Source organism: Artibeus jamaicensis, unplaced genomic scaffold, assembly GCF_021234435.1.
Source record: "Artibeus jamaicensis isolate MK-2021 breed Jamaican fruit bat unplaced genomic scaffold, CSHL_Jam_final contig_465, whole genome shotgun sequence".
In the NCBI taxonomy this organism is placed as follows: Eukaryota; Metazoa; Chordata; class Mammalia; order Chiroptera; family Phyllostomidae; genus Artibeus; species Artibeus jamaicensis.
The window spans coordinates 20,052,572-20,068,834 of NW_026521843.1; positions in this window are offsets into that span (position 1 = coordinate 20,052,572).

The following is a 16,263-nucleotide window of genomic DNA, read 5'->3' on the forward strand; positions in this document are numbered from 1 at the left end:
TATATATTGTCTCTCGTTGAGTCATATTCTCTTGCTTATACAATTTTTATAACTTTAATTTATCTCAACCATATTAGCACTTTTTTTCTCTGATGAGTTTTGATTTAACTAACAAAAAATATAGAACTCAAAAAGTCTTGTATTTTAGGCATTTGCTTCAACTGTGGTAATTTATGAATTCTCCCTTAGGGCTTGCTAGAATTCAAGTAATAGGACCAATTTCAGTTAGTTTTACAAGATATTTGAAATGTTTAATTAAACTTACTTCATCAAGAAGATATTGTGATTCTGAAAAAAGAAAAAAAAAAGTGACTGCACCATGTGGAGGTCTGAGCAGATTTCCAGGCGACCTTCCTCTTGGTGCTTTTGCTTCAGAATTGCCAGACTGACCTTGGCCTCCAGACTGAACTCAAGAAGCTGACTTGGGGAGTAGGGGCAGGTGGAGAAGAGTATGGGGAGGATAAATGGTGATGGAAGGAGATTTTGTTTGAGTTTATGAATACACAATACAGTGTACAGATGATGTGCTGTGGAATTGTACACCTGAAATCTCTATAATTTTGATAACCACTGTCACCCTAATAAATTCAATAAAAATAAATTTTAAAAATCATGATAAATTTTTGTCAACTCATGAGTAAGAGGAAAACAAGAAGCAGACTGGAGAAGTTGTTGGCATTCTGTGATGTAGCGGTATACAATCTGCATCACAGCTCCTACAGTGTCTGTGTTCAGGGGGGGCAGTTGTAAAGGTTTTAGAGGCTAATGTTCAAGCTGTTCCTCAAGGCCAATTACCAATTGTTCCAGGTTGTTACAATTAATAAAGAAGAAGTAAAGCAAACTATTCCCTGAACTTTGAACAAAGAAAGTATGGAGTTGCAGCTACCATTTGTAAATTGGTTGCCTTCCTCAGTAAGCCTAGAGAGCAGAGAATTAAAGAAAACAGAAAATATATTTCAAATATAAAGACTGAAAATATTTGTTTCATATATTTTTCTTTTGTTATTTCATCAGTTTATTATATCATCAGTTTAAATTTATGCTTATACCCAGTGCTGGGTCCTTTCTTATAGGTTGCTCCCTAGATTCAGAACAGCAGATTCAAAATAGTATGTGTATGTGTGTGTATATGTGGGTCTCTGTGTATAAGTATGTATGTACTTACTTACATATGCTGTATCTGAAACAAACCTTGGTGGCTACTGTATTGCTCTTCCCTTTCTGTTCAAGCAGGAAAAGCTGTTTCAGAAGCTATCAACAGCTATCACTTCAGACAGGAGCACAGACATGAAATATGTCTATCAGTTCCCTCCATATCTACAATTCTTGGCCCCTTCATGCCTTTAGAAAATGTTTCATGTAAGTTTCCATAAGATCTGTTATATCCATCCTCCTGGTGGGTATCAGGAGGTCCTGGAATACATGAATTTGAAATTGGTTAGCACTGATGCATCTAGAACAGCTTCCCAAAATGAGCTTATTGATGACCAAATTTTCTTATAACTTGTAAACAAAAAGAACCTAATAAAATTCTGCTGTCCTTCCTCACCTGCTTTATCAGACAGAGCAAGCCTAAAAACAAATAGAAATGTAATCTTTGCATATATTCCGATGCTCATTTCTGGATTACAGTGTTACTTGGGAAAATGGAGATAGCGCACAACGAAAGGAAAAGGAGAACAAAGGAAGTGACAATAAAAAGGGAAAGGAATCATGGAGGAGAGCAGAATAACATCAGATTGAAAGTAGATCTAATAAAAGTCCAAAACTGTGCTAATCCGATATAAAAATAAAATATATTTGACATAGAATATTTCTCTTTCTAATGAATGTGAAGAGAAGGTAAGATCAAAATTTGAAATGTGAAAGTTACACTGAGGAATAGACTGACTTACTCATTACATCTTGAGATACCAGATCTAAGGAATAAATTTTGAAGTTTCTAGGAAGTATGTTTGAGAAAGAAAAAAATGCTCAAAATTAATTTATTAAGTTTTGATATTAAGTAACTATATCCAGTGATTAAAAATTGAAATAAACCATAATATGCATTGAAACTATTTTTTAAAAATAAGTAATCATCTATAAATCTTTAGATGTTATGATTTGGGTGTTCCCCAAAAGATATGGTGAAGTCATAACCCCTGGCATCTGTGCATGTGACCATATTTAGGAACTGGGTCTTTGCAGATGTGAATTAAGATGAGGCCATATTAGACTACAGTGGGCCTATTACAGTGACTGGTATCCTTATAAGGAGAAGAAATTTGGACAGACACACGTGAGGGAGGAGAATGTCACGTGGAGAAACAGAGATGTGCATGTACAGGGGGAAGATGCCATGAAGACACAAGGAAAAAGCCACATGATGAGGGAGGTGGAGATTGGAGTGAAGCATCTACAAACCAAAGAGTGACCAAGATGGCCAGCAACCATGAGAAGCTAGAAAGAGGCAGGGAAGGATTATCCTCTAGAAATTTTAGAGAAAGCTGGCCCCTTGATTTTTGACTTCTAGCCTCTAGAACTGTGAAAGAACACGTCTATTATTTCAAGTCACTCAGTTTGTGGTAATTTGTTATAGCAGCTCTAGGAAACCAATACATATAGATCACATTTTTAAAAAAATTAGGTGTGGTTATAATCTGAAAATTGAGATGATAAAATGTTGACATATTTCTATGTTAAAAAATCATCCTTCTTTCAAAGACCAAGTGACAAGTCATTGAATTGAATACTCTGAGCCATTGTGTATATTCATGTTTTTGCATCTTGGTACACGACAAAAATGGAACAAATGATAGAATCTATACTTTTAAAAAGAAGATAGAGGAAAGAGATGGTTTGAGAACCAGGGAAGGGGAAAGGACAGAGATTCAGAGCCTGGGGAAGGAGAAGATGTAAATGGGAAACCAGATGTTTGGGAATAAGGTTGACTAAGAAGGCCCAGGAAGGTCGAGGGATAAACGGACAAGACTGAGTAGAAGGCATGTTTCAACACAGGGTAAGTAGAACCTGATCTGATTCCTTGTGCAGCCAAACAGGATGAACTGTGATTTTCCCTGACTTCACTAGTGTTTATTTTGCTTGTTTTTCTATATTTTTAGATCACATATTCATGCCTTAAGGAGAGAGATACTGGCCTATTATCAAATCTCAATTCCTGCTGACCCAACCAGCAAACCTGAAGGAGATAACCAGGGTAAACTCTTTATTCTGAGAAAGGAGGGCTCTGGTGCAGGGGAATGACAAAGACATAGAACTTTTAAATTAAAGAAATCATTGCCTGAAGAGTCTTATCACTTTTTGAAAGCTTCCCCTCCGGGTAAAGTAGATAACTTTGCTTAACCTGAAAGTTAAGAACAATCAAAAACAAGTTACTGGAATTATGTCTGTAGTTATTTATTCCCCTTCTCCTTTACAGGATTCTAGGAAGGTATTTAGGAGCTCACCCTTTGAACTATTTATCTTAAGTAACTATTTCTGGCAACTAATCTCCGGTGGGGTAGAAAGAGGAACTGTTTTGTGCTGAAAGACCATTTGATCCAAAGCATATTTGTGAATATTTTTATTTTTGAGTGTTCCTTAGAGGTTAGAAAGTAGACGAGGCAGGGAGATTCTTCTTTGTACAACTAGTCTCCAGTTTTTAGTGAGAGGGCCACAGGGAAATTGTAGGCCAACGCCCATCTATCTCTCCAGACCCCAAAAGGCTTTGGTTTTCTGGGATTTTTTTTTAGACCATTGTAACCATACTTTTTAATGCATTTCTCTAGTTTTGATTGTACATTGTACCACTTTTCTCCTTTGGAATTATCAAGCTTCTTCCATCTCAGGGTCCCCCTGACCTTCTCTAACACACTCCCATTCTATTGTCCTTCTCACTCTTCCAGTGTCATTCCTGTCCCTGTCCTCAACCCAGCTGTAACTCTCGTTGTGCAGCAAGCCATTTAAAAACGCCATTTGTCAAGAGAATAAATACTCTTTTGTGTAATTGTATGTTGACTATATGTCTTCCACATGAGCACATAAGTCCATGACAGGAGAACTGTGGATCCCTTTTGGGTCACTGTGTCCCAAGTCAGAATCATCATAGGCAAGCTGGAAGGCTGGGGACAGCATGATCTCATCTTAGAGAGATGCCACGCCACCCCTGCCCCCACCCACACAAATCTCTAGTTTAGGGGTGCTTTCTAGGGCCTTTACTTCCTTGGGTGCGGGGAGGATGGGTGGCTACATTACCATGTGACCTGGAGGTTCTGGACTAGGGCCAGCAAACTTTTTCTGAAACGGGCCAGAGAGTGAATATTTCTGGCTTTGCTGGCCTTTCAGTCTCTGTGGCAACCGGCCTTTGACAGCAGCAATAGATAAACTCCCAAATGAAGAAGTGCGGTTGTGTTTTAATAAAGCTATTTACAGAAACAGGAGCCAGGACAGATGCGATCTGTAAGCCATAGTTCTCCAAAACCTGTTCTAGACAGTAATTTTTTTTCCACTAAAGATTTTTTAAAAGCTGACAGAGACCACAGACAGCTACACCTGTTCCGGTCTATTCCTGTTCTCCAGTTTCGCAGCATCTCACGGCTGCAAAGAAGACGGACGTTCGTTTGCAGAGGAGGAGTGCTGTGATCACTCCCTGTCAACTGTATTCACAATAACTTAACTACCCATTTCAGAGAGTCACACAAGTCCAAAATATTTCAGCCCATGTTGCTGCAAAGCAGCCTTGCTAAGTTTTCATTAAATCTTGTTCAATGTTACTTTTCCTATTAGATTCTATGCTATTCATTGATTTCCTATAAAGATCATCTGTTGTTGCTTATTTCAAGTGGTAGGTAGAATCTACAGGACTGACAGGAAATAATTTTTGATGAGTAAGGGATCAAGCAGAGTCATTCAAAATCATTGACTTTCCCTATACATTATAGCCAGGCGGCTACTCCAAAAGAACTGTTTCCACTCCTATTAACCACCGCTGTTTCCTCTTCTGCCAGCTGTGTGTGCTGTGGATGTGTTGAGCCAAGCTCTAACATCACTTACAGGGCTGACTCTTCAGACTAATATGAACATTGACCATTTGCACCCACAACACACGCATAATCCAGGGGAATTAATTGTTAACAATGAATTCAACATTCAGCCTTTAACATTTTTATTCTGCCAGTAAGGCCAGAGATAGATCTGTTCTTCCAAGCAGGCTATTATTAATCTCTGGCTTTCAAAAATGGCAGGCAGCCACTGAATTCAGCTGACAGCACATATTCACTTAAATACAAATAAGGAGAATTACCCATATTAGTTAAAATGTACTTGTGATCATGTGTAAATCTTCCCAGAGCTACTGAGGGGGGTGGATTAGAATATGTGGAACCAATTAACTTGTTCTAAGTGTTATCTAAAGTTGAGGCATTGAGAAAATTTCCAAAATACATTTTGGTAATTATTTCAGCTTCCTTTGGAGAAGAACATAGTCTTGCAATAGATGTTATTTAATTTATCTTGCTGAAGAAACAAATTTCATATATAGCAAAGAGAAGGACATTTCAATATTATGCCAATAATGGGTACTAGACTTAAGTTTTTAAAGATTTTACTTATTTAATTTTTTAGAGAGAGGGGAAGGAAGGAAGAAAGACAGAGAGGGATAGAAACATCTATGTGAGAGAAAAACATCAATCTGTTCCCTCTCGTATGTGCCAAGATGGGGACCAAACCTGCAATCCAGGGATGTGCCCTGACCAGGAATCAAACTGGGGACCCTTTGCTTTGCAGGGTGACACCCAACCAACTGAGCCACACCAGTCAGGGTGGGTACTAGACTTACTGGTATGATTACTGCACAAGGTATATAAATGTCTAATCACTATATTATATACCTGAAAGTAATATAATATTATATGTCGATTGTAACCTTAAAATAAAAAATATAAAAAAGACATAAATTTCAAAACCCTCCAGTCTTCTGTGTGACCAGATTCAGAGATGTCTCCCCGTTTACTCACTTCATGTCTATGTTAGGATTTTGATTGTCATGGGCTCAATTACATGAAGTAGAGCCCAGAAATAGGAAGCAGTTACCAAAGAGCAGAACTTGAGAATAGATGCTGGAGGAACAAGTCCCTGGCTTGTCCTCCACACTCCAATTTCACTCCCCAGGGAAAATGCTTCCTCGGTTCTGTCCCTTTTTAATCATACCAAGAACACAGCCAGTATCTGTCAAATTATTGTGCTGGTGTAAAAGACTCCATCTTACACTGGAATTTTAAGCCTCTTAAACAAGAAAGGGGATATTAAACCAAAGGCACACCATCTCAAATTTTGTTGAGTAATTGAATATCTACAAAGCCTTCTTAGGAATCCCATACATTTTTAAATTCTTTTTGATGGGTAGATGCTTTGTAATGTTTCCTGGTTGACTTGCAGAGATGGTCACTGCTTCATGGTTGTGACATCTGGTGTACCTCATGCCTGGCCCAGCATCTCCCCTGAGTCTAACCTGCCTTTCACGGCATCACGGGAAAGTCACTGAAGAGTTCATGCTTCAGGGGCAATTTTGAACTTGATTTCATCACTCTGATGTCTGTGAATTGCACCTGCAGTTTGCCACCAGGAGGCATATTTGGCCATTTCTAAAATGCAACAACTAAAAAATGTACTCATAAGTGGTATGATCTGAGTTATGTTCAATTATTTCTGTCTTTCTGTGCTCCTATTGGATGGAAAGACTGTAAAGTGCTACAAAATACTCATCTTGCTCATAATAAGGGGTTTAATAACAGCAAAAAGGGTTATGAAATGAGATTCTCCATCGGATGTTTTTCACAGGTTCACATTTAATAGCTTGGTATGGCTTTATTAAATATCATTTTATTCCCCTGAACATCAACCTTCTTCATTTCACTGAGATTTTACCACTAGTTTACATGAACTCAACTAATGCCTTCTGAAGCTTTCCTCTTTGTTTACATGTGTGCAAACAGAAAATGCAATACTGTAGAATAAAAAATGGATTATATTAAGAAACAAGATAAAAGACGATGCTTACTAACTTTAGAACATTCAACTCTTATTCAATTAGAACTTTATTATTGTTATTGATTTGAATCCTCACTTTTGTGTTTGAGAGGGAATAAATCAGCTAAGACCCTTTGTGCATCATAGAAGTTCTCAGCTGTGGACATTGTGTGGCCCCAGCTCTTCCACATCATACCACAGGTCCTCACACTTGTGGTCTCAGTGCTCCTCTGCTTATCTCAACCCACCTTCTCGAAGCTTCCTCCACACACTCCATTTTATCTCATAACTCCATGAGTGTGGAGGGGCCAATTTCTGAGTATAATGAGCTTTTCTGCTTCTTTCCTCCTATTTATTCTTCAACATTCAGATTCAATGTCTATCTCTACCTCTTCTAACAGAGTTAGGGATTGTTTCTTTGTGTAGCATTACGGTCTATGTTTTTGCTTTTTACAGCACCTACATTACCGCATTTAAACTTTTTCTTGGATTTCTCTATACCTGACTGACTTCCTTGAGGGAAGAGGTTGTGTTGTTTTTATTTTCAGATACCCAGTAAGTAGATACATAATAAAAATTTATTATATAGATGGTTTATGGAGTTTACCACAGGCTGCTTAATTGCCAGGAAAGAATTGCCTACAAAAATTAATCTTTTTCTTGACTATGAAAACCCAGTAGGACATTTTGGTCCTAGAGTGATAATAACTATTTTTTATGGCATATATATGGACTCTCAGAATCTGCCAGAAGAGTGTGTCATTTACATGAGGCTCAGATCGGTCCCAGTGGTTCTCATGTTGGGATCTTATACAGTAAAGGATTAACTCAGCAAGTCTGGGCTGTTCACACTCTGCACATTCCAAAGAACGGTTTAGTCCTTTCCCTGTTTCTGGGTGGCAGGTGGGTATGGGAAGTAACTTTGAAGCCTTTGGAACATCCTCCCTGATGAGAGTGTCTTGGTTCAGGTGGGGAACCTTGGTCCACAGCATACAATTTATGCTAACATGGTGATTTATGGTGGGGTCCTTGGGCCACACAGAATCAGCTTGACCTTTGAAGGGGCTGGAGGCTAATATCCAGCATACCTTTGTGATGGCCCACACCACAGCTCAGGTAAACTCTCCTGGTTGACAATGATCTGCACATATTGTTACATATTGTGGCTGAGAGAAATAAGTGTTGTACACATGACATGCTGTGAAAAAAAAAACAACCTGGAAGCTTGTACCTGGTGTCTCCTGGAAACTACCCTACATGTCTCTTTCCCTTTTGCTATAATAAACTGTAACTGTGAGTATAATAGTTTTCCTAAGCTCTCTGAGTCTCCCTAGCAAATCAAATCACTGAAGCTATGTGAGGTCTTTTGGACTCTCAAACATATAACCTGAAAGATTAAGAACAACACGGAAACATTTCTGATCATTTCTGTTTATCTTACCTTAAGGTACTTTATTACCTTTGCATGAGTAGGTTAAGGTTTCAAAATGGTATTATATGGCTGCAATTTAACATTCACTTTGCATAACTTTCTGTGGAATTTTCTGAACCTTTGATGATAACTTATGTGAGTTTGACAGTGAACTCCATTTTTAGGTTAAATGGAAAATCTTAACTTATACTAAGTGAAACTGAAATCTGTTATCTTCTTTGGGACAGATTACACTAGAATCAAGTTTGTTTCTGAGAGTTTATTACATTCTCCATGGCCTTAGAGGTCAAAATATTTTCTGAAATCCACTTTACTGTAGATAACTACTTATTGAGATTTTATTTTTGGATGGGCTTCCAATGTCTAAAGATACAATTTGTTTTGATGTAGTAAGACATGGAAGAGAGAAAGTCATAGACTGCTAGGAGAAAAATATTTGTAGACTTTTGAAATCACATTGGTTTTAATATGAACAAGATTGTTTTGTGATGTAAAATGTAATTCCCAGGGCAGCCACTAGGAAATAATCCAATTATAAAAAGTAAAGAAAACAAGGAAATCAGGATAGCATACTAAAAAAATATCTATTTAAGAGAAAATATAGTAATGAAGGAGTAGGAAATTGTTTTAAAAAGTCAAATATGTAAAATGTAAATAGCAACTTGGCTTCCTTCTTTATTAGTAATGATAATTAGAGTGAATGGACTAAATACTGGAATCAAAGGGCAGAGATCAGGAGACTATATAACAAATGTATCATCAAACTATACACTGTGTACATGTGACAAAATTTAGTTTCAAATAAGCAAATAGGTTCAAAGTCAAAGGATAATAGAAGATACACTATTCATTAAGGATCCAAAAAAGACTGGCTTGACTATACTCATGAAACACAAAAATAGAATTTAAGACAAAGATTGCCACTAGAGTCAAAGGATTTTAAGAATGTTAAGTCAAAGAAGCAAGATAAAGGATTAATCTATCTTAAACAGATAACAAATATAAACTTATAGGAAACTAACAAAGGAACTTTAAAATATATGAAGTTGAGGTGGTAGAATTGAAGAGGAATACATTAATTCCACCATAGAGTGGAAGACCTCAATACTCCACTTTTAAGAAAGTGTGGGACAATGAGGCAGAAGATCACTATGGAAACAGAGGCCATGATCAACACTACAGCCAAGCAAAGTCAGCAGACATCTACAGAACACTTGATCCACGAGGAGCAGGGAGCACATTCTTCTGAATGGTACATGGACCACCGTGCAGAATTTATCATACATTAGGTCATTTAAAAAGTCCCAACAAATTTAAAAATTGTAGAAATCATACAAACTACATTTCTCAAAAGCGTAAAGGAATAAAATAAAAATCAATATCGAGGAAATTTTAAAAATCAAATTTAGAGTTTACAACCACTCTTTTAAATATCCAGTGGTCAAGGAAAAAAATCATGAGGGAAATTGGAACATGCTTTGAAATAAATAAAAACAAAGCATACTAGAATGTGCAGAATATATCCATGAACAGTGGTTAAATGGAGGTTTAAAGCTGTGAACTCCTAGTTTGAAAAAGAAGATCTCAAATCAATAAAGAAAGATTAAATTTTATGAAAATAAAAGAAGAGTGTACTAAGGTCTAAAGCCAGCAGAAGAAGGTAATAATAAAAACTTCAGTAAAAGTAAATAAAATGAAGAATAGAAAAGCAATGGAGAAAAATCAGTTAAGTCAAAAGTATACAATGCAGAATTTCTTTCCAGTTTCTGCAGGAAGAACTGCTGGAGAAGCGGGGTCCTTCCTGTACGGTTTTCATGCCTTGACTATTATTCCAGCAGTGTCATTTACCCAGTGTAACACCATTTCCTTGAACTCCTCACATTAATGACTCCATTTATTTATCTATTTATATTTGGGGATAACTGACAAATGAAATAGATATTTAAAGTGTACAGTATGATGATTTGATACACTTATATTGTGAAAGATCCTCCTCCATTGAATTAATTAACATATCTATCTCATTGTCCATATTTGCCCACCCCCTCTTTTTTTGGTGAGAACATTTAAGTTTTACCCTTTTAGCAAATTTCAATGACTCCATTTAGATGTTATCAGAGTTTATACAATCCACATAGCAACCATTTCATACTAACTCTATGAGATCAAGTACTTTGATTTGGGGGGGAAGTAAAGTGGGAAGATAAAAATTTTGGGAAAGTTTCCAGTGGCAGAGAAAATGATGAATTTTAAATATTTCAAATATTTTCCTTTACTTTTTTGACTTTTTGTAATAAGATGGCGTCATTGTGGCAGCCAAAGAAATGTGAGTGAAAATAAGTATGCTGTTTCCAGGACCAAAATTTTAAAAAGCCTGTCCTCTTCTTGCAGCTCTCACTGCCTCTTCCCTGGTGCCCCTGGAAGTTCCTCTTAAGATGTTTGGAACCTGATACTGGGCCACTGCCTGGCAGGTAAATGGCCTAACCCTCACTACACTTTTCATTAGCAAGAAAGAAATCTTTGCTGCAGTAACATATTTTTATTATTACTGGAAACTATTTTACCCAATAGGAGAACAAATGTCAATAAATAAGGTAACAATTTAATCTACAAAAAGTAGAGCCTTAAATAGTATAGACAGAGTTTTGTAAAATGGATTTTTGCATTGATAAGGGAAGAGTACCTTTAATAAATACTGTATAATTTGACTTTTATAAGACTTCAGAATATATATATATACACATACATATATACATATATATACATATATACATATACATTCAGAGCTGTGAATATTTCATAAATATTGGCCTACAGCATGATTGAGATCTTCCTTCCTCTTATTCCCACATGGAGTCCTTTGGTTTTGTCACTGATTAGCAGACCTTTCCCTTATAAACTTGTTGGAAGTCCAGTCTTTAGAAGATAGATGATTTTTGATTATTAATCAATAAGCTCACAAATATGACAAAGACAAAGAGAAAAAGGAAAAGAGACAAGAACTAACATTCTTTTGGTTGTCCATGTAAAAACCTGAGAGTCATCCTTGACCCCTTTCTGACTCTCACTTTCCATAACTCTCCAGAGAGTCCTGCCTATTCCACCTTCAAATTATAGACAACATTTAACTATTTCTTCTCACCTGTATTGTCACTACTCCAGGCCAAGTGACCCTCATCTTTTACCAGGATTAAGATAAAGCTTTTAAACTTTTTCTTAATCTTGGCTTTTTCTTAATCTACCTGTTTTTCCACTTGCCTTCCTTCTATTCATATCCTCAAAATAGCAGCCAGAGAGCTCCTATTAGAAGGTAAGTCAGAACATGTCCTATTTCTGCTCAGTGTTTCTCAGGCATGTCATTTCTACCATAATAAAAGCCAAAGCTTTGACAAGGAGCTACAAGGCCATAGAAGATATTTCTGACTCTCATTTCCCAATATTTCCACCCTCACTCACTCAGGGAGTCAAGGCTGCCTCAGTGTTCCAGGAATAAGTCAGGCCTGCTTTTGCCTTACTGTGTCTATACTCACTTTTTCTTCTCCCTAGAATGCTTATCTTCAAGTAACCACATGGCTCACTCTCTCACTACTGCAGCGTCACTTTATCATGAGATTGTCCTGACTGTTCAGGCCATCCTATCATTCCCAATACAACCCTTCCTACCTCTTTTCCCCATGCTATTTTCCTCTTTTTCACTATCTTCTTTTCTTTTCACTATCTAATGTACTTTGTAGTTCACTATTCATCTTCTTTATTCTTAGTTTCTCCCATAAAAGTATTCTCCATGGGGCAAGAATTTTTGTTTGTGTTCCTAGAACAGTGTTGGGAACATAACAGCGTCCAATACACATTGGTACTTTTAGTGACAGGTACAGAGTTGGACTGTTCACACATATTTTATACTTAATTTTCATAATGATCCTATTATGTAGATAACTTTAGTCTCTTTTATTTTTAAGATGAAGACATTAAAACTGAGAGATATTAAAATGTGTGATTCTAGGTCCTTTTTACTTCAAAGCCATTATTCTTTATTATGTGTCCGTAACTTTTACTCCAAAAAATAAGTATTGTGTGATGGCAGGTCCTTGGGTCTTTAAAAATTGTTATTCTATTACAGTGTCCCAATTTTCCCCCTTTGCCCCACTCCACCCATCCCACTCCTACCCCCTGTAGTCAGTTCCCACCCTGTTGTTCATGTCCATGGTCATTCATACAAGTTCTTTAACTAGCCCCTTCCCCTTCTACCATTATTCCCCTCCTCTCTCCTCTCTGGCCACTGTCTGTCTGTTCCATGTTTCCATTCCTCTGGTTCTATTTTGTTTGTTAGTTTATTTCGTTCATTAGATTCCTCTTATAAGTGAGATCATATGGTATTTGACTGGCTTATGTCACTTAGCAAAATACTCTTTAGTTCCACCCATGTTGTCACAAATGGTAGGAGCTCCTTCTTTCTTTCTGCTGCATAGTATTCCGTTGTGTAAATGTACTCTATTCAGTCTTGCTTTCGCTCTCTGACTTTTCATGTTAACACTGCAAGATGGCTCACTGTGAAGCCTGGCTCACCTTCACTGTCACCGTCTCCTCGGAAAGCTCACTAGCTGGAGCAGAGCTATCAGCCTTTTGTGAACATTGGAGTCTCTCAGTGAAATAAAAGGCTGATGACTCACTGTACCTTGTAAAAGCTGTCATAGTGGAAAAGAACATGCAGCAATGTTCCCACGATGAAGCATAATGTCCCCAGATGCATGCAATTTTGAAATTATCACCTATATTTTTATATATGATACTTGGGTTAACAGCTCTGATGCAATGATAGAAGAACACAATCATTTTGCTCAGTTCAATTGTTTGAAATGAATACCAGTTTCTGAAATACTGCCTATTAATCTAATCAGAAGAGAATATTCAATGTAGTTGAAGATAATATAATATTTAGAATAAGACAGATGCTTAGACTTTTCAGGTAAAAATTGTGATACCTGAATACTAAAGGCAGCAAAGTCAAAGGCAGAAAAGATAAAGTTGGAATAAAAAGTGAAACCCAGCAGAATTGTTAAAAGTTGCGTCATTAGGAATGAAGAAAAGTGAGAGTAGAGAGAACAGTGCAATAATTAAACAGGACGCTTTATGTGAACAAGAGTACTTGAGAACTGATGGTGGAAAGGAGAGAGGTAAGATGAAGGGGACTTTTAATCTGTTCTCATTGAATTTAGATTGGTTTCTTACAGTGAATAAAAAAATAATAATAATGAATAATGCCACAAAAAGAATATTTGTTGAACAAAGTCATCAAAACATGTATATGTAAATACCTATGCTTTGATATATGTATATATCACATGTTTGTATATGTCCTTTACACACATACATTTCCCAAACAGTTTATTTCCATGATTCCATATGTCAGAGAAGATTTACTGGAGCTTTTTGACCTTGAAAGGTGCTAGGGTAACACTGAATGCTGAATGCTTTTACAGATAAAAGCTGATAAAACTGCACCTTTATTTCTCACTCATGTAATGAAGATAAGGAGAACTCTGAGCCAGCCTTTCTCCTTCAGGCAGAAATCCAAGGATCTGTAACACTGGGATCATCTCCCCTGGGTTGGTGAACAAGATGAACACACAAACAGAGGGGGATCATGTCTGGGGAGGTTTTCACGGGCCAGACTAGGAAATGCACATTCCTCTTTAGCTCACAGTCTATTAGCAAGATCCCCACTAGACGGCTGTACTCACCTTCCCAACCATGTGCTCAGGAAGAAGGATATGGCTTTGAGAACAGAGAGCAACATTCCCCATCCGAATAACACCCATATGCTGAGCTTCTCTTATGGGCAAGGTAGGGTTCTAGATACTAGTACATATACATTTGAATATTGTGTTTTTTAAAGATCCCCCAAAAAGAATTATTTGATTTTTGATAATAATAATCTGTTTCATTTGGATGATAAAAGTATATAACAGTGCACATTTGGGTTTCTGTTGCATGTCTTATTAACACATACCTTTTAATTTATATTCAGTGATAGAAGACTTAGAATTTTGGTTTCAGAATAGTTTGAATTTAGAAGGCTATTTGCTGTAAATTATTTGGGACATTAATGGAGCCCTGTAATTGAAAAGGTGAAAATGTAAATTAATTGGCTTATAGATGAGACAGATGTAACGAGTGAATGAGGTGCTGGGGGTCTGTTTTCACCCAGCTACTGAGCTGCAGGAAACAATGAGAATGTTTACAGAGGTTAATGGAATAATTTATATGGGATGTATCAATCCTATTAAAATTATATGTAAAATATAAAGCTATACTGCACACTTTAAATTATAAAATGGGCTTTGTCAGACTTCACAATGTTTAGAATTTAAAAAAAGAGCCATTTTGCATTGTTGTGTAAATATTTAACAGTCTTTTTAAAATTAGACATTTATTTACAATTTTCTCTTCCAACTTATTGTCTAGTCTCTTATAGAAAGAGTCACCTGTCTTCAAGGTTAGTCCATTTCTGTCTGTCATAGAGGAGAGAGAAGACAAGTATAGGATACAAAAGAGATCCTGGGCCATAATGCATGTTTCTCCAACACCATCACTTAGAAAGGGATTATCTCCAGGCAGAGACTATTTTAAGTGTCAGCATTTATAAACTACTTACTTCTCTCTCTGTCTCTCTCTCTCTCTCTCTCTCTCTCTCTCTTTCATCTTCCTTTTTCATTTTTTTTTATCAAGTCTTCAGTTTGCTTCTTCTGGAGGATTCTTAACTTCCTGGTGGAAATGATGGGAGGGAAAGCCACAGGCAGGCCCTCACCTAGGTGAGAGTCTCCGCCTCAGGGAGGGATGGTATTTGTTCTGCTGCTAACACCACCACCGTCCTTCCTGCTTGTTGGGAGCAGGTTTTTCTATCCACCTAAGAGGAGTTAAGCTTAATCCACTTTACAAAGCAGACCAAATTAATCCCTTTAATATCCCTCTAGTTAATTTTATGCCTGGAAGTTCAATTAGGAAACCTTCCAACATAAGTAGCACTCATCTCTATTCACCAAACTACTGTTTTTTTTTTTCCCCAAGCATCTTTTGGGACTTCAGTGGATAAATAAATAATTTTTGTTTTTAACAAATATTACATATTCAAACTCATTTTAAATGTTCTTAAATAAAAATAAAATGTCATCTAAAAGTTAGCCATAGGAGGGGTAACTATATTAATTATTATCAATTTAAATGAATAAGTATTTAACAGGAGATATATAGTAGAGTTTTTCAACCTTGGCATTACTGACATTTTGGACCAGATAATTCTTTGTTGAGGCTCATGGTGGGGGGTGGGGTGGGCGCTGTTCTTACATTGTAAGGTGTTTAGCAGGATTCCTGGTCTCTACCTGTTAGATGCCATTCTACTAGGACTAGCTAAAAAGTCTTTAGGTATTGCCAAATGTTTCCTGGGGGGAAGCAAAGTGTTCTAGTTGAGAAACACTGGGCATTATAGTTAACTTTTAATATTAGTCACAACTAGGGCAAATATTCACACGTATGTCCTTAACTCTTTCGGAAATGTCACATTTCTCCTTGGAGTGGTTCACCGTCTAGAGAGAAAAATTGTTTATATGTTAATACAACTGGTAATCAATACAAGGCTTTAAGCAAATCTATACTGAATGAGACTGTGGGCTAACTTATCAGCTTTAGCTTTTACAATGAAGGAGAAACTAATATGTTTTTAGTGTGATTGAACCAATTTAAGTGATAAAGTGTCAGCAAATTATAACAAAACAGCAAATTCGGTCAATGATTTCCTGGTGTTTTGCTTTTGGAACAGGGTAGGG